Below are 20,817 nucleotides of genomic sequence, written 5' to 3'. Positions count from 1 at the left end.
TTCCGTCCGATGGCAGAAAGGGGTTAATGATCCTTATTGTAGTATTCAGTCACTATGTGATGGTAATATGTGGTCTAGTCATGGTGTATATGGTAGTTTTGTTCATTTTAAAATATGTATGTGACACATTTCCTTAAAGAAAAATAACTAAAAAAATACCCAAAAAGAGTATTGATATTTCCGCTTGCACATTTCCCTGCATGTACTTACCCCCGATGCCGTGAAGATTTTTCTTAATAAACTTACCTGCATAAGAAGATTGGTGAGTGCAGCCTTATTTTCTCTTTTACTCGTGTATTGATATTTTAAGACATTTTTAGTAGGTTAGGCCGGAGATACGGCCGAGTCTCACTGGTTAAAAGCAAGCTGTGGCACCTGCACTCCGGAGCGGAGCGTGCGGCTCCATGTATTGCTATGCAGCTGCACGCTCCGCTCCGGAGTGCAGGTGTCACAGCTTGCTTTTAACCAGCGAGACTCGGCCGTATCTCGCACCAGTGTGCCTCCGGCCTTAGAGTAAAAATAGGACTGTGCCAAGAGTCTCCTTATCGTTGTGGCAGCGTAAAAATATATTTTGGCCAAAACAAAGGCTGTTGGCCATGTATGTGATATGGGTGTTCAAAGGAAACTGTTAATGAGTGATAGGTGAGTGAGGTCATTGTGAAGAAGTGGAGGTTTTCAAAGAGTCGGCATTGGGACTGTCGAGGAGTAGCTGGGGTGAAACCTGGGAGGAGTTTCAAGGTGCCGAAAAAAAACAATAAACTTTAATATATGGATAAATGAGCACAGCATTGAGTGCTTATACATTACATACAATACATACATGGGAGCCTAAGGACGTCTATTCTGAATCCTTAGATCTCTAGATCTTATGTAAGGGGATGGACGCTTATGAAACTAAGGAAAAATGCAATCTGTTGCAATGCCAAGTTGCAAATGAAGCTGGAACTGAGTCCCGAGACACAAAGACTCTCTAACCGGAGTCGAGGCTAGGAGCACAAAGTGTGAAGTGCAAGGTCGGCAACATGAAGTCAAAGGCATTAAGCCATAGGCATAAAGCCACAAGGCATGAGGGGTGCAGAGGCACTATGAGGTACAGAGGAGCTAAGAAACAACATGGGGTGCTAAGAGGCACCCATGACACCCAGAGGTCCTGTGAGCCACAGTTAAATTTAAGAGAGCAATCCATCTGAATTCGGGACAAACCTCCACTGTGAGTGGTACATTTCAATTCTACGATTAGCCCCACCTGAACAAGTGCAAACAAAGTTTGAACATTGCAAATTTTTCATATCATATTTTTTTTAACTTTTTAAAATATTAATAAATACAAGCAAAATATATTGATTTAAATTTAATACTAAAATAGAATACAAAGTGTCAGGAACAAAAAAAAACTTTTGGTAACTGAGATAAGTTGAAAAATTCCATTGTTATTACCACAATAAAGATTTAAATACTTGGGCTTGGTTACTAAAAGGTTAAAATGGCTTAGTCCCAGTGTGACTTCTCTGATGTCTAACAACATGGTATTTCTTAGTAAAACATTTCCCACATTCGAAACATGAAAATGGCTTCTCTCCTGTGTGAATTCGCTCATGTATAATAAGATGAGATTTCAAAGAAAAACATTTTCCACATTCTGAACATGAAAATGGCTTCTCTCCTGTGTGACATCTCTCATGTGCAACAAGACTTGATTTCTGAGAAAAACATTTCCCACATTCTAAACATGAAAATGGTTTCACTCCTGTGTGAATTCTCTCATGTTTAATAAGAAGAGATTTAAAAGAAAAACATTTGCCACATTCTGAACATGAAAATGGCTTTTCTCCTGTGTGAGTTCTCTCATGTCTAACCAGTCGCGATTTATTAGTAAAACATTTGCCACATTCTGAGCATGAATATGGCTTCTCTCCTGTGTGATTTCTCTTATGTACAACAAGTGTTGATTTTTCTGTAAAACATTTCCCACATTCTGAACATGAAAATGGTTTCTCTCCCGTGTGAATTCTCTCATGTCTAACCAGTCGCGATTTATCAGTAAAACATTTGCCACATTCTGAGCATGAAAATGGCTTTTCTCCTGTGTGAGTTCTCTCATGTCTAACCAGTCGCGATTTATTAGTAAAACATTTGCCACATTCTGAGCATGAATATGGCTTCTCTCCTGTGTGAATTCTCTTATGTACAAAAAGTGTTGATTTTTCTGTAAAACATTTTTCACATTCTGAACATGAAAATGGCCTCTCTCCTGTGTGATATCTCTCATGTGCAAGATTTGTTTTATGAGAAAAACATTTTCCATATTCTGGACATGAGAATGGCTTCTCTCCTGTGTGAATTCTCTCATGTACAACAAGATGTGATTTCTTAGTAAAACATTTCCCACATTCTGAGCACGAAATTGGCTTCTTTCTTGTGGACACGATTTTATTTTCCACCCTTTTATTTTGCTTAACAGTCTGTGATGAATTAGGAGATAGTTCTTTGCTAGGAAGGGCTGAGCGTATATCTGAGATGTTGTCATGCTCTTCATATGTTTCTTGTTTGAAGCTACCATCTTCTACTTTAATATATGAAGATATCAGATGTCCTTCGGAGCTGCTATTATACTCATCTGTAGAGTAAGAATAAAAGTGATTTGATTTTTTAACAAAACCTTTAAAGTCAATATTTATCTACATACAAAAATTACAAATTTAAGAAAAATGTTAAAACTTGCATACATTTTCTAAGGTATGTAGGAACGCTTTATTATTAGCTGACTAAAGTGTCATTTACATGATGTGAGGATTGCACAAAGAATTAATTGTACTAATGTTCCTTCCGGATCATTGCTGAGTGCGAAGATCAAACGTCAAAGAATATAACATTTGTCAATGATCGCATATTTCATTATAATATTATATAGTTGTCGGCAGCACATCCATCGTGTACGTAGAAAATGTTCTGCAATAATAAAAATGAATGAATGAATGGAAACAAACCATCATTGCTCCATCACAATGAAAGCTAATAAGCCCCAATCAACTTCCTATATCATTATTAGTATTATTATAGCGCCAGTTATTCCATGGTGCTTTACATGTGAAAAGGGGTATACACAATACAAAACAAGTACAATAAACTTACAAGGCATGACTGGTACAGGAGGAGAGTGGACCCTGCTTGCGAGAGCTCACAACGTACAAGGGAATCAGTTATATTCTCCCTGCAGCCGCTCGCTTTCCATCTTCTGGGAAAGTAGACGGTTGTAGCAGTCATCTCTCTCTCTGAGCAGTGACTGTTATAGCTCCCTGGACTGCCTCAAAGCGGCTACGGAGAAAATATAACTACATTTTCTCCTATTAGCCGCTCTTCCCATAAAAAAGCCGAACATACTGTTTACCTGCAGATTATCACTATATCTTTACAAAGGCAGATAATGGCCTGTAACAAACACTGATGAATCACGTGGGAGCATTTTTCTTTTCTGTCTCCATAAAAAAAACAGATTGAAGCCTGGTCGAACTTTCAACTCTACAGAGGATTCGAGAGAGACACTCGACAGTAGACTCGGGTATAATTGTGTGTCTATACTAACATTGCTAATTACAGTGCCTTGCGAAACTATTCGGCTCCCTGGAACTTTTCAACCTTTCCCCACATATCATGCTTCAAACAAAGATACCAAATGTAATTTTTTGGTGAAGAATCAACAACAAGTGGAACACAATTGTAAAGTTGAACGAAATTTATTGGATATTTTAAATTTTTGTGGAAATTAAAAAACTGAAAAGTGGGGCATGCAATATTATTCAGCCCCTTTACTTTCAGTGCAGCAAACTCACTCCAGAAGTTCATTGTGGATCTCTGAATGATCCAATGTTGTCCTAAATGCCCAATGATGATAAATATAATCCACCTGTGTGTAATCAAGTCTCCATATAAATGCACCTGCTCTGTGATAGTGTCAGGGTTCTGTTGGAAGCACAGAGAGCATCATGAAGACCACGAAACACAACAGGCAGGTCTGTGATACTGTTGTGGAGAAGTTTAAAGCCGAATTTGGATACAAAATGATTTCCAAAACTTTAAACATCCCAAGGAGCACTGTGCAAGCGATCATATTGAAATGAAAGGAGTATCATACCACTGCAAATCTACCAAGACCTGGACGTCCCTCTAAACTTTCATCTCAAACAAGGAGAAGACTGATCAGAGATGCAGCCAAGAGGCCCATGACCACTCTGGATGAACTGCAGAGATCTACAGCTGAGGTGGGACAGTCTGTCCATAGGACAACAATCAGTCATACACTGCACAAATCAGGCCTTTATGGTAGAGTGGCAAGAAGAAAGCCATTTCTCAAAGATATCCATAAAAAGTGTAGTTTAAAGTTTGCAACAAGCCACCTGGGAGACACACCAAACATGTGGAAGAAGGTGCTCTGGTCAGATGAAACAAAAATCGAACTTTTTGGCAACAATGCCAAACGATATGTTTTGCGTAAAGGCAACACAGCTCATCACCCTGAACACACCATCCCCACTGTCAAACATGGTGGTGGCTAGTGACGAGTGAGTGTACTCGTTGCTCGGGTTTTCAGGAGCAAGATCGGGTGACCTCTGAGTATTTATGACTGCTCGGAGATTTTGTTTTCATCGCGGCAGCTGATTGATTTACAGCTATTAGCCAGGCTGAGTACATGTGGGGATTCCCTAGCAACCAGGCAACCCCCACATGTACTCAGCCTGGCTAATAGCTGTAAATCATTCAGCTGCCGCGATGAAAACTAAATCTCCGAGCAGTCATAAATACTCGGAGGTCACCCGATCGTGCTCCTGAAAACCCAAGCAACGAGTACACTCGCTCATCACTAGTGGTGGCAGCATCATGGTTTGGGCCTGCTTTTCTTCAGCAGGGACAGGGAAGATGGTTAAAATTGATGGGAAGATGGATGGAGCCAAATACAGGACCATTCTTGAAGAAAATTTGTTGAAATCTGCAAAAGACCTGAGACTGGGACGGAGGTTTGTCTTCCAACAAGACAATCATCCCAAACATAAAGCAAAATCTACAATGGAATGGTTCACAAACAAAACGTATCCAGGTGTTAGAATGGCCATGTCAAAGTCCAGACCTCAATCCAATCGAGAATCTGTGGTAAGAGCTGAAAACTGCTGTTCACAAACGATCTCCATCAAACCTCACAGAGCTCGAGCTGTTTGCCAAAGAGTGGGAAAGAATTTCAGTCTCTCGATGTACAAAACTGATGGAAACATACCCCAAGAGACTTGTAATCACAGCAAAAGGTGGCGCAACAAAGTATTAAGTTAAAGGGGCCGAATAATATTCCACGCCCCACTTTTCAGTTTTTGAATTTCCACAAAAATTTAAAATAACCAATACATTTTGTTCAACTTCACAATTGTGTTCCACTTGTTGATTCTTCACTAAAACTTTACATTTGGTATCTTTATGTTTGAAGCATGATATGTGGGAAAAGGTTGAAAAAGTTCCAAGGAGCCAAACACTTTCGCAAGGCACTGTACATGCCTGTGGCCTGGACTGTTCTTGAATAATGAAAAATATTCCATATATTGTATACCTCGGTGTACATCTCGCATGCTCCCTGACAGCTACTGGCACAGGGTAGAGGGGAGGAGAAGTATAGTCGTGCATTAGGAAGTCATGGCAATGGCACAAATATAAGGCTGGATAAGCCCAGGCATTATTCTTTCTCTTATAATCTACCGTACTCCTGACTGAAACTATGAGGCAATTATATTAAAAAAGAGTATGCTTGAAGCTCTGCCCAGTTTATTATATCAATTAGGTCCGGTTAATGAGGAGAATGTGACTCTTCTGTTATTTATTTTGAGTTGATTCCTCATCAGGACGGTTACCTGTAAGAACTTCCTCTTTGCACCGCCACTCTTCTCCCGGCACATCACTTTCTCCTTTCTCCATTATGGCTTGTGGATTATTCATCATATTTTTGCCTGGATTTCAAAACTGTGAAAAAAGTAATATATAATAAAGACACAGACAGAAGGAAAACTCTCGTGGAATGTTCTAGATGGATGCTTTTACTACAAGCTCGTGAGCTGCTAACTGACGCCGACATCTCCACCTCCTATATCACCATCGCTGCCCAGAGTCAGTATAGCGGTGCCTAGAGATAGAAGCTGGGGTCACTGGGCAGTTTCCCTGACATTTTTTATTTTCCATCATAGAAGAATTGTTTTGCTTGGAAATTTTGCATTTTTGGGGTACATATATTTTTAGTGGGAGAGGTAGCAATTTTTTTTTTTTATGGTGTTCACATGAGATATAAAGAGATATAAATGTTATGTTTTTTTATATTTACATGCAGCTCACATTCCCCAACAAGTTATGTTTTCAGTATTTCCATAGTGTTGCACAGGTGAGAGAATTGCTGATGACTTTATAATACTTCCACTACTTATGCAATACTAAGGAAATCCTTAAAACATGACCCATGGGGCCTTGAAGACTGGAGTTTGGGAAACACTGGTCTAAAGTAAAGAGATAGGGAGATGAACATGTTCTATCTGCCCGTACTACTCTCTTATGTGCAAGGCCATTGTCATCACAGCACTTGCTGTCACCCCCCTTTCGCCCCATTCACAATAAAAAAAAAAATCAAACCTATACATATTTGGTATTGCCGCGTTCAGAATCACCCGATCTATCAATTAAAAAAAAGGATTAACCTGATCCCTAAACGGCATAGCAATAAAAAAAGTAAAGATGTCAGAATTATGGGTTTTTTTTACGCCTCGACATTGCATTAAAATGCAATAACGGGCAATCAAAATAATGTATCTGCACCGAAATGGTATCATTAAAAATGTCAGCTCAGCACACAAAAAACAAGCCCTCACTTGACCTGAGATCCCGAAAAATGGAGACACTACGGGTATCGGAAAATTGAGCAATTTTTTTTTTTTTTTTTTTTAAAGCAGTTTGGAATTTTTTTCACCACTTAGATTAAAAAGAAGCTAGACATGTTAGGTGTCTATGAACTCGTAATGACCTGGAGAATCATAATGGCAGGTCAATTTTAGCATTTAGCGAACCTAGCAAAAAAGCCAAACAAAAAACTAGTGTGGGATAGCACTTTTTTTTTGCAATTTCACCGCATTTGGATTTTTTTTCCCGCTTTCTAGTACAAGACATGGTAGGACAAATGGTGTTGTTCAAAAGTACAACTCGTCCCACAATTAAAAAAGCCCTCACATGGCCATATTGATGGAAAAATAAAAATGTTGTGACTCTGGGAAGGAGGGGAGCGGAAAACAAAAAAAGCTCCGGGGGTCAAAAAGTTAATCGCCGAAAAGGCACACTAGAAAAATACAGGTATATATATACAAAAGCAAATATACAAGTATATAATCAAGAGTGCAGTACAAGAGTAGGTAGGGTACAGATAGGTTACAATTACCGTGGTAAGTAGCATATGACCACAGGGAGGCGCTGATGGATCACAGGTCCAAATCTTAGTTACGTGGTTCCCTTGGCAGCTTCTGGTAAAGGGCCTCATGCCAGTAGAAGAACTCAGTCCAAAATGAGGAGCTGCCTATTATCTCCTAGGCTGCTGCCTGCCACATGCTGCGCCCACCCCTGAGCTGGGCCGCCACCCTCCTCCCATTTCTGAGACTCTGATTTTCCAGGCAGAACGGTGGATGGCCCATAACTTTCCGCCCGAAGGTCCAAATAAGATGGCAGCGGTGCCAATGGATTCTGCTGGATTTTTTCTGTGCAGGGAGACCAAATTTGGCTACCGTATTTAGTTCCTGGTACCTATGCTTTATAACTCCATAACGCAAGGTTCTGGAGGAGGCTGCATTGTATGGGCGTGTGAGGAAAGAAATGCTGTTTCCGATTATGTGCTTGGCTAGACTCAGAGATATTGCATTCTGTTGTTATAGGTCATTTTCCAGACTCAATATCTCAGAGTCATACTGGGACCTGTGGTGCCACGATGTTCCATGTGCTTGAGTCAAGACAAATCCAGTTTGGCTGGTCCTGCACACCAATTTACACCCCTGTGATAATTGCCAGTAGCACAGGATCTATACCTATCACTCCCCCCCGGAGTGAGCTTCAAAGGGCTTGTTCTTTGGGTTAATTAAAGAAAAACATTGGGTTGCTCTTTCAAAGGAAGTGCCTTCACAGGATAATGAGGTCCCTTTGACTAGTACACAAAGGAAGTAGCGGGCACCACAGCTATAAATAAATGAGGGATCATCCATATGCATATAGAACAGTACATTCAAAGAAAACCAAGAAAAAAGGATATGCATAACACTGGGATCAACCATCCAAATAAACAACAACTTTATTAATACAAGGCATATCAAAACAAGACATATTTAAAAACATTTAAAAACCCCAAAGAACAGCATATGGCCAGTAAGCCACATGCTACCCCCCTGAGGAAGATGCTCTTGTAGCGTCGATACGCGTGGGGCTTCAGTCCCTCCCAGCACGAGCACCTTGCATTGCATTTTCTCATCCCTATCCGGCACTTTTTTTGAGCCTCAGGTCTCTTGGACTTGTCCTTATCTTTGGGTTCTGGGCTATATGCCTCTGTGTAAGTGTACGGCCGCCTCTGTGTGGTATTCCTTTATTTAGAATGGGGTTATCCTAGTCCCAGGCTTCTGGGCAGTGCTATACACATTTTGAAAGCACTGATAAGGTTGCACATAAGCTGTAATTTAGGCTCATAGAGGATAGCTGGCAGTGGATGAGCTTGTATATCTGAAATTGTATATATGTGCATTGTTTTGTATTTGATATTAGACTTTGTGTGGTGCTCATTGGCATTTATTTCCATCTGTGTGGGGGGTAGCATGTGGCTTACTGGCCATATGCTGTTCTTTGGGTTTTTAAAATATTTTTAAATGTATGTCTTGTTTTGATATGCCTTGTATTAATAAAGTTGTTGTTTATTTGGATGGTTGATTCCAGTGTTATGCATATCCTTTTTTCTTGGTTTTCTTTGGAGGTCCCTTTGACTGTGGTGCATTTCATTTTCCTTTATGGCCTGGGGGAATGCAAGGGTGGGGGCTGAGGTTGGAGCAAGTATTCTGGGCCAACCTGTTTCTGACAGAGAATTCCACCAGATAGGAAAATTATATCAAGTAGATACCATTTTCCATATCTAACATCTTCCATGTAGCCAGTATTTTAACAGTTTCGTCTTACAGGTTGCACATTACAAGGTATAAATTGCTTAAATTTCAGAACCCCATGTCAAATGCAGCTTACTCCTAGGTATGGTGGGTGGGCTATCTCTGTCTCTCTCTCTATGTCTCACATAGTGCCGGATGTCAGCTGCGATATAGTCAGCTGACACCCGGCCGCGCTCCTACCGTGAGCGCGGCCGATCGCATATGACGTACTATCCCGTCGGTGGTCATACGGGCCCACCCCACCTCGACGGGATAGTACGTCTAATGTCAGAAAGGGGTTAATAAAGATTTATTGATTTTAAGAAGAGTTCTCCAAGCTTTTTTGATAGGATAATATGTATATAAACGATCTGTAAGATCAGAAGAAAATATAGACAACCATAGAAATCTGAAAAGATAAATCACCGTAGTGTTTGATATATGTCTATAAGGCCAAACATTCAGTGGTAAAATGTGGTAAACAAATTATACAGCGGCTTTCTGCCCAACAATAGTTAACGTCACCAGCCAGAGGTCGGCAGCTGACATCTGCGTAACACATAAAGGAGAATCACAGCCAGGTAAGGAAACCCTTTTATTTCTTTTTTTCTCTAAAAAGCCGCAATACGGGTGACAGTGACAGATATATGGGGCCAGGATGGGGGACATTATAACTGTACGGGTTAATAAAAGGCTATTATCACTTCTGTGATGTAATTTATTTTTGAGGATACTATTGGGAATGTGCTCTGGAAGCGGTGCTCTAGATAACTGTTATTCTCTGCAGAGATGAGTGCTGGCTGGAAGAAGTGATGGCGGAATGTGCTGGATGAAGAAGAAAAGCAAAGAGGAAGGACTTCAACTAGTCACTGATGAGTCAGTGTGTTACCTGTACAGTGACATTATACACTAAATTATGTACAGCACGCCTGTGTATAATGGCACATAATATTATTATTGTGGTTTTTTTGTTAACCCCTTAATCCCTGGAGCTTTTTTCAGTTTTGCGTTTTCGTTTTTCGCTCCCCTCCTTCCCAGAGCCATAACTTTTTATTTTTCCATCAATATGGCCATGTGAGGGCTTTTTTTATGGGAAAAGTTGTACTTTTGAGCGACACCATTGGTTTTACCATGTTGTGTATTAGAAAACTCCAAGTGCAGTGAAATTGCAAAAAAAACTACAATCTCACACTTGTTTTTTGTTTGGCTTTTTTCTAGTTTCACTAAATGCCAAAACTGACTTGCCATTATGATTCTCCAGGTCATTACGAGTTCATAGACACCAAACATATCTAGGTTCTTTTTTTTATATAAGTGGTAAAAAAAATTCCAAACTTTGTGTTTTTTTTTTTTTTTAAAAAAAGCGCAATTTTTCGATACCCGTAGCGTCTCCATTTTTCTGGATCTCGTGTCAGGTGAGGACTTATTTTTTGCATGCCGAGCTGACATTTTTAGTTATACCATTTTGGTGCAGACACATTCTTTTGATCGCCCGTTATTGCATTTTAATGCAATGTCGTGGCGACCAAAAAAAGTAATTCTGGCGTTTTTAATTTTTTTCTCGCTACACCATTCAGCCATCAGTTTAGTTCTTTTTTTTATTGCTAGATCGGGCGATTCTGAATGCGGCAATACCAAATATGTGTAGGTGTGATTTTTTTTTAATTGTTTTATTTTGAATAGGGTGAAAGGGGGTGATTTGAACTTTTATATTTTTTTCATATTTTTAAAAACGTTTTTTTTTTACTTTTGCCATGCTTCAATTGCCTCCATGGGAGGCTAGAAGCTGGCATAGCCTGATTGCCTCTGCTATATAGAGGCGATGCTCAGATTGCCCCTTTGTAGAATTACAGCATTGATATGAGCGCCGACCACAGGTTGGTGCTCACAGCAATCTGGCATCAACAACCATAGATGTCTCAAGGAGACCTCTACTTTTTATGCCAATGCACCGATGACCCCAAATCACGTGACGGGGGTCACCGATGCGCGCATTTCTGGCCGGAAGTGCTTGTTAAATGCCGCTGTCAGAGTTTGACAGTGTCATTTAACTAGTTAATAGGCACAGGCGGATTGCGATTCTACCCGCGCCTATTGCAGGAACATGTCAGCTGTTCAAAACAGCTGACATGTCCCAGCTTTGATGCAGGCTCACAGCTGGAGCCCGCATCAAAGTGGAGGTTCTGCCATCGGATGTACTATTCCGTCCGATGGCAGAAAGGGGTTAATGATCCTTATTGTAGTATTCAGTCACTATGTGATGGTAATATGTGGTCTAGTCATGGTGTATACGGTAGTTTTGTTCATTTTAAAATATGTATGTAATTCAGCAAAAGTCAGTCCTTAAATCATAAGTTTAAAACTTAACATTTAATATGCATACCTAAAAAACATGAATAGTACATAAAGTGCTCGTGATTCACAGTATAATAGATAAAAAATGGCACAATCTCACCCAAATTGCTGTTTACTGGCCCTCAGGATTTTCCTCCAACATCATAGTGTCCGAGACCAGAGGATGGGGAGAAAGGACATCAAGACCAAAAAACGACAACGGGGGGAGGGGAGGAAACACACGGGGGCCTATTAACCCTGTCGTGCCCTCTGCAACCAGCTCCCGCCCTTACAAGGGCAGTACCCAAGTGTGAGCCTGTTTTGTGATGCCCATGGTCAGATATAGCCTCCCTGAAAAAATGTGTCTTCCCTACGCGTTTCCCCTCCCGTTTGGGGGGTTCATCAGGGGAAGTTATCCAGGCTGAAAAAAACGAAGTCTCCTGCAGTGGCAGGGTGGCAGGAGACTTCGGTTTTTTTCAGCCTGGATAACTTCCCCTGATGAACCCCCCAAACGGGAGGGGAAACGCGTAGGGAAGACACATTTTTTCAGGGAGGCTATATCTGACCATGGGCATCACAAAACAGGCTCACACTTGGGTACTGCCCTTGTAAGGGCGGGAGCTGGTTGCAGAGGGCATGACAGGGTTAATAGGCCCCCGTGTGTTTCCTCCCCTCCCCCCGTTGTCGTTTTTTGGTCTTGATGTCCTTTCTCCCCATCCTCTGGTCTCGGACACTATGATGTTGGAGGAAATATCCTGAGTGCCAGTAAACAGCAATTTGGGTGAGATTGTGCCATTTTTTATCTATTATACTGTGAATCACGAGCACTTTATGTACTATTCATGTTTTTTAGGTATGCATATTAAATGTTAAGTTTTAAACTTATGATTTAAGGACTGACTTTTGCTGAATTTAGTCTATATTTGGAGTCAGACAGATTCAGAATAGAACCTCTGGATTGTTGCATTGCTAAATTGTAAAATATGTATGTGACACATTTCCTTAAAGAAAAATAAATAAAAAAATACCCAAAAAGAGTATTGGATATTTTAAGACATTTTTAGTAGGTTAGAGTAAAAATAGGGCTGTGCCAAGAGTCTCCTTGTCGTTGTGGCAGCGTAAAAATATCTTTTCGCCAAAACAAAGGCTGTTGGCCATGTATGTGATATGGTGTTCAAAGGAAACTGTTAATGAGTGATAGGTGAGGTCATTGTGAAGAAGTGGAGGTTTTCGAAGAGTCGGCATTGGGACTGTCGAGGAGTAGCTGGGGTGAAACCTGGGAGGAGTTTCAAGGTGCCGAAAAAAACAATAAACTTTAATATATAGATAAATGAGCACAGCATTGAGTGCTTATTTATTACATACATGGGAGCCTATGGACGTCTATTCTGAATGCTTAGATCTCTAGATCTTATGTAAGGGGATGGACGCTTATGAAACTAAGGAAAAATGCAATCTGGCAGGTTCCATCCCATGATGCCATGTGATCATCAGACCACCTGATAGAGAATCCCTTGAGAAAGGCTGCACCGCCGAAACGCGCGTCGGGAAGGACGCCCACAGCTATAGCTCCGGTCCTACTGGTAATTATACTAGCCCTTGTGGCTATGATTTTGTTTGATAGATGAAGGTTGCCGGAATTGTTCCCCTTGCATGGCCATATGAGTTTTATATATGAATAATTGTCAGATTACCTTATAATTTATATTTGTATGGCCTCTTGTGAGACACATATATACTTTGGTTTCTGTGGGTTGTCCTACTCGGACATGTGTGAGAGGGTACACCTTCCTCTCTTTCTTCCCCCTCCCCTTGTCCCTTGTACTTGGTCACTTTAATAAAAAGAATAATTTATTATCATTTTTTGTATAGGATTTCTTGTCGCTGTTTTTCCTTTGTTGTTCATGTTATGTGCGACATTCCTCCTTATGTCCTTTAACACCACAAGATTGCTACATCTCCTACTATTGTGATGTTTGTTAACATAAGGCTTGTTCAACTGATAGAGAAGCATGGATCATCACTCCTGTGGTGCAAATGTTAATGACACAGTCTGTAGTTGCCGAAAGTGGCCTAAACAAACACAGTTACTGTCGTTCGTGCCATATACATATATATAGGAAGAAAATTATTAACTGATTTGTTATATCTGCAGCTGGCTCCTAACACAGAAACTTGGTAAAGATTGGTAAGAACCCTTCCCCACAAGAGATAGACTCCCGGTCTGTAGTATGTCATGTTATAGGATGAACTCAATAGATAGAGGTCTCCTTTCAACTATAACTACGAAAGATTCCTGATTCTAGCACTTAAAGGCCAAGTCTGAAAACTTCCGACTAGATAGAACATGGACAGTAGCTGAATTGAGACTCCTGTTCCGAAACAGAAGAAATGGTAGGCCAATCCGAACATAGTTGCTCCTTTGGCTAAGCCAAGTTGCAAATGAAGCTGGAACTGAGTCCCGAGACACAAAGACTCTCTAACCGGAGTTGAGGCTAGGAGCACAAAGTGTGAAGTGCAAGGTCGGCAGCACGAAGTCAAAGGCATTAAGCCATAGGCATAAAGCCACAAGGCATGAGGGGTGCAGAGGCACTATGAGGTACAGAGGAGCTAAGAAGCAACATGGGGTGCTAAGAGGCACCCATGACACCCAGAGGTCCTGTGAGCCACGATGAGGCCCAGAGGTGCTATAAAACAGAGAGGAACTATGAGGTCCAAAGGCACTATCAAGCACAGACTAGGGTCACGCTTGCAAGACCGGACTCAGTTACATTTAACAGAGCAATCCATCTGAATTCGGGATAAACCTCCACTGTGAGTGGTACATTTCAATTCTACGATTAGCCCCACCTGAACAAGTGTAAACAAAGTTTGAACATTGCAAATTTTTCATATCATATTTTTTGTAACTTTTTTAAATATTAATAAATAAAAGCAAAATATATTGTTTTAACTTTATTACTAAAATAGAATACAAAGTGTCAGGAACAAAAAAAACTTTTGGTAACTGAGATAAGTTGAAAAATTCCATTGTTATTACCACAATAAAGATTTAAAAACTTGGGCTTGGTTACTAAAAGGTTAAAATGTCTTAGTCCCAGTGTGACTTCTCTGATGTCTAACAACATGGTATTTCTTAGTAAAACATTTCCCACATTCGAAACATGAAAATGGCTTCTCTCCTGTGTGAATTCGCTCATGTATAATAAGATGAGATTTCTTATAAAAATGTTTTCCACATACTGAACATGAAAATTTCTTCTCTCTTGTGTGATATATCTCATGTGTAACAAGAATTGATTTATCTGCAAAACATTTCCCACATTCTGAACATGAAAATGGCTTCCCTTCTGTGTGACATCTCTCATGTGCAACAAGACTTGATTTCTGAGAAAAACATTTCCCACATTCTGAACATGAAAATGGTTTCTCTCCTGTGTGAATTCTCTCATGTTTAATAAGATGAGATTTCAAAGAAAAACATTTGCCACATTCTGAACATGAAAATGGCTTTTCTCCTGTGTGAGTTCTCTCATGTCTAACCAGTCGCGATTTATTAGTAAAACATTTGCCACATTCTGAGCATGAATATGGCTTCTCTCCTGTGTGATTTCTCTTATGTACGACAAGTGTTGATTTTTCTGTAAAACATTTTCCACATTCTGAACATGAAAATGGCCTCTCTCCTGTGTGATGTCTCTCATGTGCAAGAAGATTTGTTTTCTGAGAAAAACATTTTCCACATTCTGGACATGAGAATGGCTTCTCTCCTGTGTGAATTCTCTCATGTACAACAAGATGTGATTTCTTAGTAAAACATTTCCCACATTCTGAGCACGAAATTGGCTTCTTTCTTGTGGACGCGATTTTATTTTCCACCCTTTTATTTTCCTTAACAGTCTGTGATGAATTAGGAGATAGTTCTTTGCTAGGAAGGGCTGAGCGTATATCTGAGATGTCATGCTCTTCATATGTCTCTTGTTTGAAGCTATCATCTTCTACTTTAATATACGAAGATATCAGATGTCCTTCGGAGCTGCTATTATACTCATCTGTAGAGTAAGAATAAAAGTGATTTGATTTTTTAACAAAACCTTAAAAGTCAATAGTCATCTACATACAAAAATTACAAATTTAAGAAAAATGTTAAAACTTACATACATTTTCTAAGGTATGTAGTAACGCTTTATTATTAGCTGACTAAAGTGTCATTTACATGATGTGAGGATTGCACAAGGAATCAATTGTACTAATGTTCCTTCCGGATCATTGCTGAGTGCGAAGATCAAACGTCAAAGAATATAACATTTGTCAATGATCGCATATTTCATTATAATATTATATAGTTGTCGGCAGCACATCCATCGTGTACGTAGAAAATGTTCTGCAATAATAAAAATTAATGAATGAATGGAAACAAACCATCATTGCTCCATCACAATGAAAGCTAATAAGCCCCAATCAACTTCCTATATCATTATTATTGAAACACAGAACCAATTAAGGAACAAGGAGCGTAAATGTAAAATCATTAAAGTTTATTCAAACATATAAAATCTAAAATTCAAAACAAGTGTATTCTGGATGCCTCAAGCCAAACTAGAAGATCAGCTTAGGATGACACACTACTCAAATCCTAAAGTATTCAACAGCCTTCATATGGAGAAGAAAACAAACAGCCAAATATATAATGGATTTACTCTTATTATTTTATAAATGCTGGTCCTATGTTCATAACTCCACCCATACTCAAAGTGCACCTAATCAGATTCTTTAATAAAGTGCATAGTGCTTGTTACTAAAGTCTATAAGTGCATACTTGCATAAATACCTAGATAGCGTGTCAGCCCAGCTGTATCTCACCCCGACGCCGCGTTTCGCCTATCCTTCTTCTGGGGGCGTGTTCAAAACAGTATACTATATATACAAAAGTATAGTCGTGCATTAGGAAGTCATGGCAACGGCACAAATATAAGGCTGGTTAAGCCCAGGCATTATTCTTTCTCTTATAATCTACCGTACTCCTGACTGAAACTATGAGGAAATTATATTAAAAAAGAGTATGCTTGAAGCTCTGCCCAGTTTATTATATCAATTAGGTCCGGTTAATGAGGAGAATGTGACTCTTCTGTTATTTATTTTGTGGTGACTCCTCATCAGGACGGTTACCTGTAAGAACTTCCTCTTTGCACCGCCACTTTTCTCCCGGCACATCACTTTCTCCTTTCTCCATTATGGCTTGTGGATTATTCATCATATTTGTACCTAGATTTCAAAACTGTGAAAAAAGTAATATATAATAAAGACACAGACAGACGGAAAACTCACGTGGAATGTTCTAGATGGACGCTTTTACTACAAGCTCGTGAGCTGCTACCCGACGCCGACATCGCCACCTCCTATATCACCATCGCTGCCCAGAGTCAGTATAGCGGTGCCTAGAGATAGAAGCTGGGGTCACTGGGCAGTTTCCCTGACATTTTTTATTTTCCATCATAGAAGAATTGTTTTGCTTGGAAATTTTTTATTTTTGGGGTACATATATTTTTAGTGGGACCGGTAGCAATTTTTTTTTTTTATGGTGTTCACATGAGATATAAATGTTATGTTTTTTTATATTTACATGCAGCTCACATTCCCCCACAAATTATGTTTTCAGTATTTCCATAGTGTTGCACAGGTGAGAGAATCCCTGATGTCTTGATAATACTTCCACTACTTATGTAATACTAAGGAAATCCTTAAAACATGACCCATGGGGCCTTGAAGACTGGAGTTTGGGAAACACTGGCCTAAACTAAAGAGATAGGGAGATGAACATGTTCTATCTGCCCGTACTACTCTCTTATGTGCAAGGCCATTGTCATCACAGCACTTGCTGTCACCCCCCTTTCGCCCCATTCACAATAAAAAAAAAATCAAACCTATACATATTTGGTATTGCCGCGTTCAGAATCACCCGATCTATCAATTAAAAAAAAGGATTAACCTGATCCCTAAACGGCATAGCAATAAAAAAAAAAGTAAAGATGTCAGAATTACGTTTTTTTTTTACGCAGCGAAATTGCATTAAAATGCAATAACGGGCAATCAAAAGAATGTATCTGCACCGAAATGGTATCATTAAAAATGTCAGCTCGGCATGCAAAAAACAAGCCCTCACTTGACCTGAGATCCCGAAAAATGGAGGCGCTACGGGTATCGGAAAATTGAGCAATTTTTTTTTCTTTTAAAAGCAAAGTTTGGAATTTTTTTCACCACTTAGATTAAAAAGAAGCTAGACATGTTAGGTGTCTATGAACTCGTAATGACCTGGAGAATCATAATGGCAGGTCAATTTTAGCATTTAGCGAACCTAGCAAAAAAGCCAAACAAAAAACAAGTGTGGGATAGCACTTTTTTTGCAATTTCACCGCATTTGGAATTTTTTTCCCGCTTTCTAGTACAAGACATGGTAGAACAAATGGTGTTGTTCAAAAGTACAACTCGTCCCACAATTAAAAAAGCCCTCACATGACCATATAGATGGAAAAATAAAAATGTTATGACTCTGGGAAGGAGGGGAGCGGAAAACGAAAAAAGCTCCGGGGGTTAAGGGGTTAATCGCCGAAAAGGCACACTAGAAAAATACAGGTATATATATATATATATATATATATATATATATATATATATACAAAAGCAAATATACAAGTATATAATCAAGAGTGCAGTACAAGAGTAGGTAGGGTACACATAGGTTACAATTACCGTGGTAAGTAGCATATGACCACAGGGAGGCGCTGATGGATCACAGGTCCAAATCTTAGTTACGTGGTTCCCTTGGCCGCTTCTGGTAAGGGGCCTCATACCAGTAGAACTCAGTCCAAAATGAGGAGCTGCCTATTATCTCCTAGGCTGCTGCCTGCCACATGCTGCGCCCACCCCTGAGCTGGGCCGCCTCCCTCCTCCCATTTCTGAGACTCTGATTTTCCAGGCAGAACGGTGGATGGCCCATAACTTTCCGCCCGAAGGTACAAATAAGACGGCAACGGTGCCAATGGATTCTGCTGGATTTTATCTGTGTAGGGAGACCAAATTTGGCTACCGTATTTAGTTCCTGGTACCTATGCTTTATAACTCCATAACGCAAGGTTCTGGAGGAGGCTGCATTGTATGGGCGTGTGAGGAAAGGAATGCTGTTTCCGATTATGTGCTTGGCTAGACTCAGAGATATTGCATTCTGTTGTTATAGGTCATTTTCCAGACTCAATATCTCAGAGCCTTACTGGGACCTGTGGTGCCACGATGTTCCATGTGCTTGAGTCAAGACAAATCCAGTTTGGCTGGTCCTGCACACCAATTTACACACCTGTGATAATTGCCAGTAGCACAGGATCTATACCTATCACTCCCCCCTGGAGTGAGCTTCAAAGGGCTTGTTCTTTGGGTTAATTAAAGAAAAACATTGGGTTGCTCTTTCAAAGGAAGTGCCTTCACAGGATAATGAGGTCCCTTTGACTGTGTTGCATTTCATTTTCCTTTATGGCCTGGGGGAATGCAAGGGTGGGGGCTGAGGTTGGAGCAAGTATTCCTGACAGAGAATTCCACCAGATAGGAAAATTATATCAAGTAGATATCATTTTCCATATCTCACACCTTCCATGTAGCCAGTATTTTAACAGTTTCGTCTTACAGGTTGCACATTACAAGGTATAAATTGCTTAAATTTCAGGACCCCATGTCAAATGCAGCTTTACTCCTAGGTATGGTGGGTGGGCTATCTCTGCCTCTCTCTTCCCTACTGTCTCTCCCACTCTTACCTTCTCTCTCTCTTGCCTCCTGTCTCTCTTCCCTCCTGTCTCTCTCTGTTCAAATAATTCTGCATCATGCGGTCAAAAACCATTAATGTGATATATCACAGACCACAATCCCACCGACATTCAGAAATGTACCTCCTGTCGCTCTCTTCTCTCCTGCCTCTTTTCCCTGTCTCTCTTAAGGTACCTTCACACTTAGCGACGCTGCAGGGATACAGACAACAATGCCGATTGCTGCAGCGTCGCTGTGTGGTCGCTGGAGAGCTGTCACACAGACCGCTCTCCAGCGACCAACGATGCTTAAGTCCCCGGGTAACCAGGGTAAATATCGGGTTGCTAAGCGCAGGGCCGCGCTTAGTAACCCAATGTTTACCCTGGTTACCAGCGTAAAAGTAAAAAAACAAACAGTACATAGTCACCTTCGCGTCCCCCGGCGTCCGCTTCCTGCACTGACTGAGTGCCGGCCCTAACAGCAGACCGGTGACGTCACCGCTGCGCTCTGCTTTCACTTTACAGCCGGCGCTCAGTCAGTGTGGGAAGCGGACGCCGGGGGACGCGAAGGTGAGTATGTACTGTTTGTTTTTTTTACATTTTACACTGGTAACCAGAACAAACATCGGGTTACTAAGCGCGGCCCTGCGCTTAGCAACCCGATGTTTACCCTGGTTACCAGTGTAAAACATCGCTGGCATCGTTGCTTTTGGTGTCAAACACGACGATACACGCCGGTCTGACGACCAAATAAAGTTCTGAACTTTCTTCAACGACCAGCGATATCACAGCAGGATCCTGATCGCTGCTGCCTGTCACACTCAACGATATCGCTAGCCAGGAAGCTGCAACGTCACGGATCGCTAGCGATATCGTTTAGTGTGAAGGTGCCTTTACCTTCTCACCTCTCCTGTCTCTCTTCCCTCCTCTCTTACCTCCTGTCTCTCTCTTCCCTCCTCTCTTACCTCCTGTCCCTCTCTTCCCTCCTGTTTCTCACCTTCTGTCTCTCTTACCTCCTCTCTTACCTCCTGTCTCTCACCTTCTCTCTCTTCCCACCTGTCACTCTCTTGTGTTCTCTCTTGTTCCTTCTTTCTTCCCTTTTCTTTCTTTCCTTCTTCCTGGTTGACTCTGGCTCCGCCCCTACATGTAGCCCCGCCCCTACCATGTGACCCCACAGGCTGATAGCTGTGAGGCTGTAGGGGAGGGAGCAGCTGTGAGGCGTCCTGTCTCCGCTGCTGACTGCAGGCTGTGGTGATTCCTGCTACACTGCGTCAGGGATCTGCACAGCGCCGAGCGCTATCTGTCGTGGGTCTGCACAGCACCGAATGCTATCCGTCAGGGCTCTGCACGGTGCCACGCGTTATCCGTCAGTGGCCTGCACGGCACCGAGTGCTGCCAGGGGCCTGCACGGCGCCGAGTGCTATCTGTCAGGGGCCTGCACGGCGCCGAGCGCTATCTGCCGGGGATCTGAACAGCACCAAGTGCTGTCAGGGGTCTGAACAGCGCCGAGC

At 41.1% G+C, this 20,817-nt stretch overlaps 1 pseudogene across 1 annotated transcript; it reads right to left on the bottom strand.

The window, feature by feature from the left end:
- Positions 1–1,358: 1,358 nt before the first annotated feature.
- On the bottom strand, positions 1,359–20,437 carry LOC143785580 (uncharacterized; annotated as a pseudogene). Its single transcript, XR_013218020.1, has 5 exons — positions 20,346–20,437; positions 16,686–16,794; positions 14,808–15,568; positions 14,672–14,735; positions 1,359–2,392 (listed from the first exon to the last, which is right to left on the bottom strand). The product of XR_013218020.1 is annotated as an uncharacterized LOC143785580 (transcript).
- Between the last annotated feature and the right edge of the window lie 380 nt (positions 20,438–20,817).

Source organism: Ranitomeya variabilis, chromosome 7, assembly GCF_051348905.1.
Source record: "Ranitomeya variabilis isolate aRanVar5 chromosome 7, aRanVar5.hap1, whole genome shotgun sequence".
Lineage (NCBI taxonomy): Eukaryota > Metazoa > Chordata > Amphibia > Anura > Dendrobatidae > Ranitomeya > Ranitomeya variabilis.
Note: the sequence above shows the minus strand (reverse complement) of the source record. Positions and strands in the feature narration are given on the sequence as shown.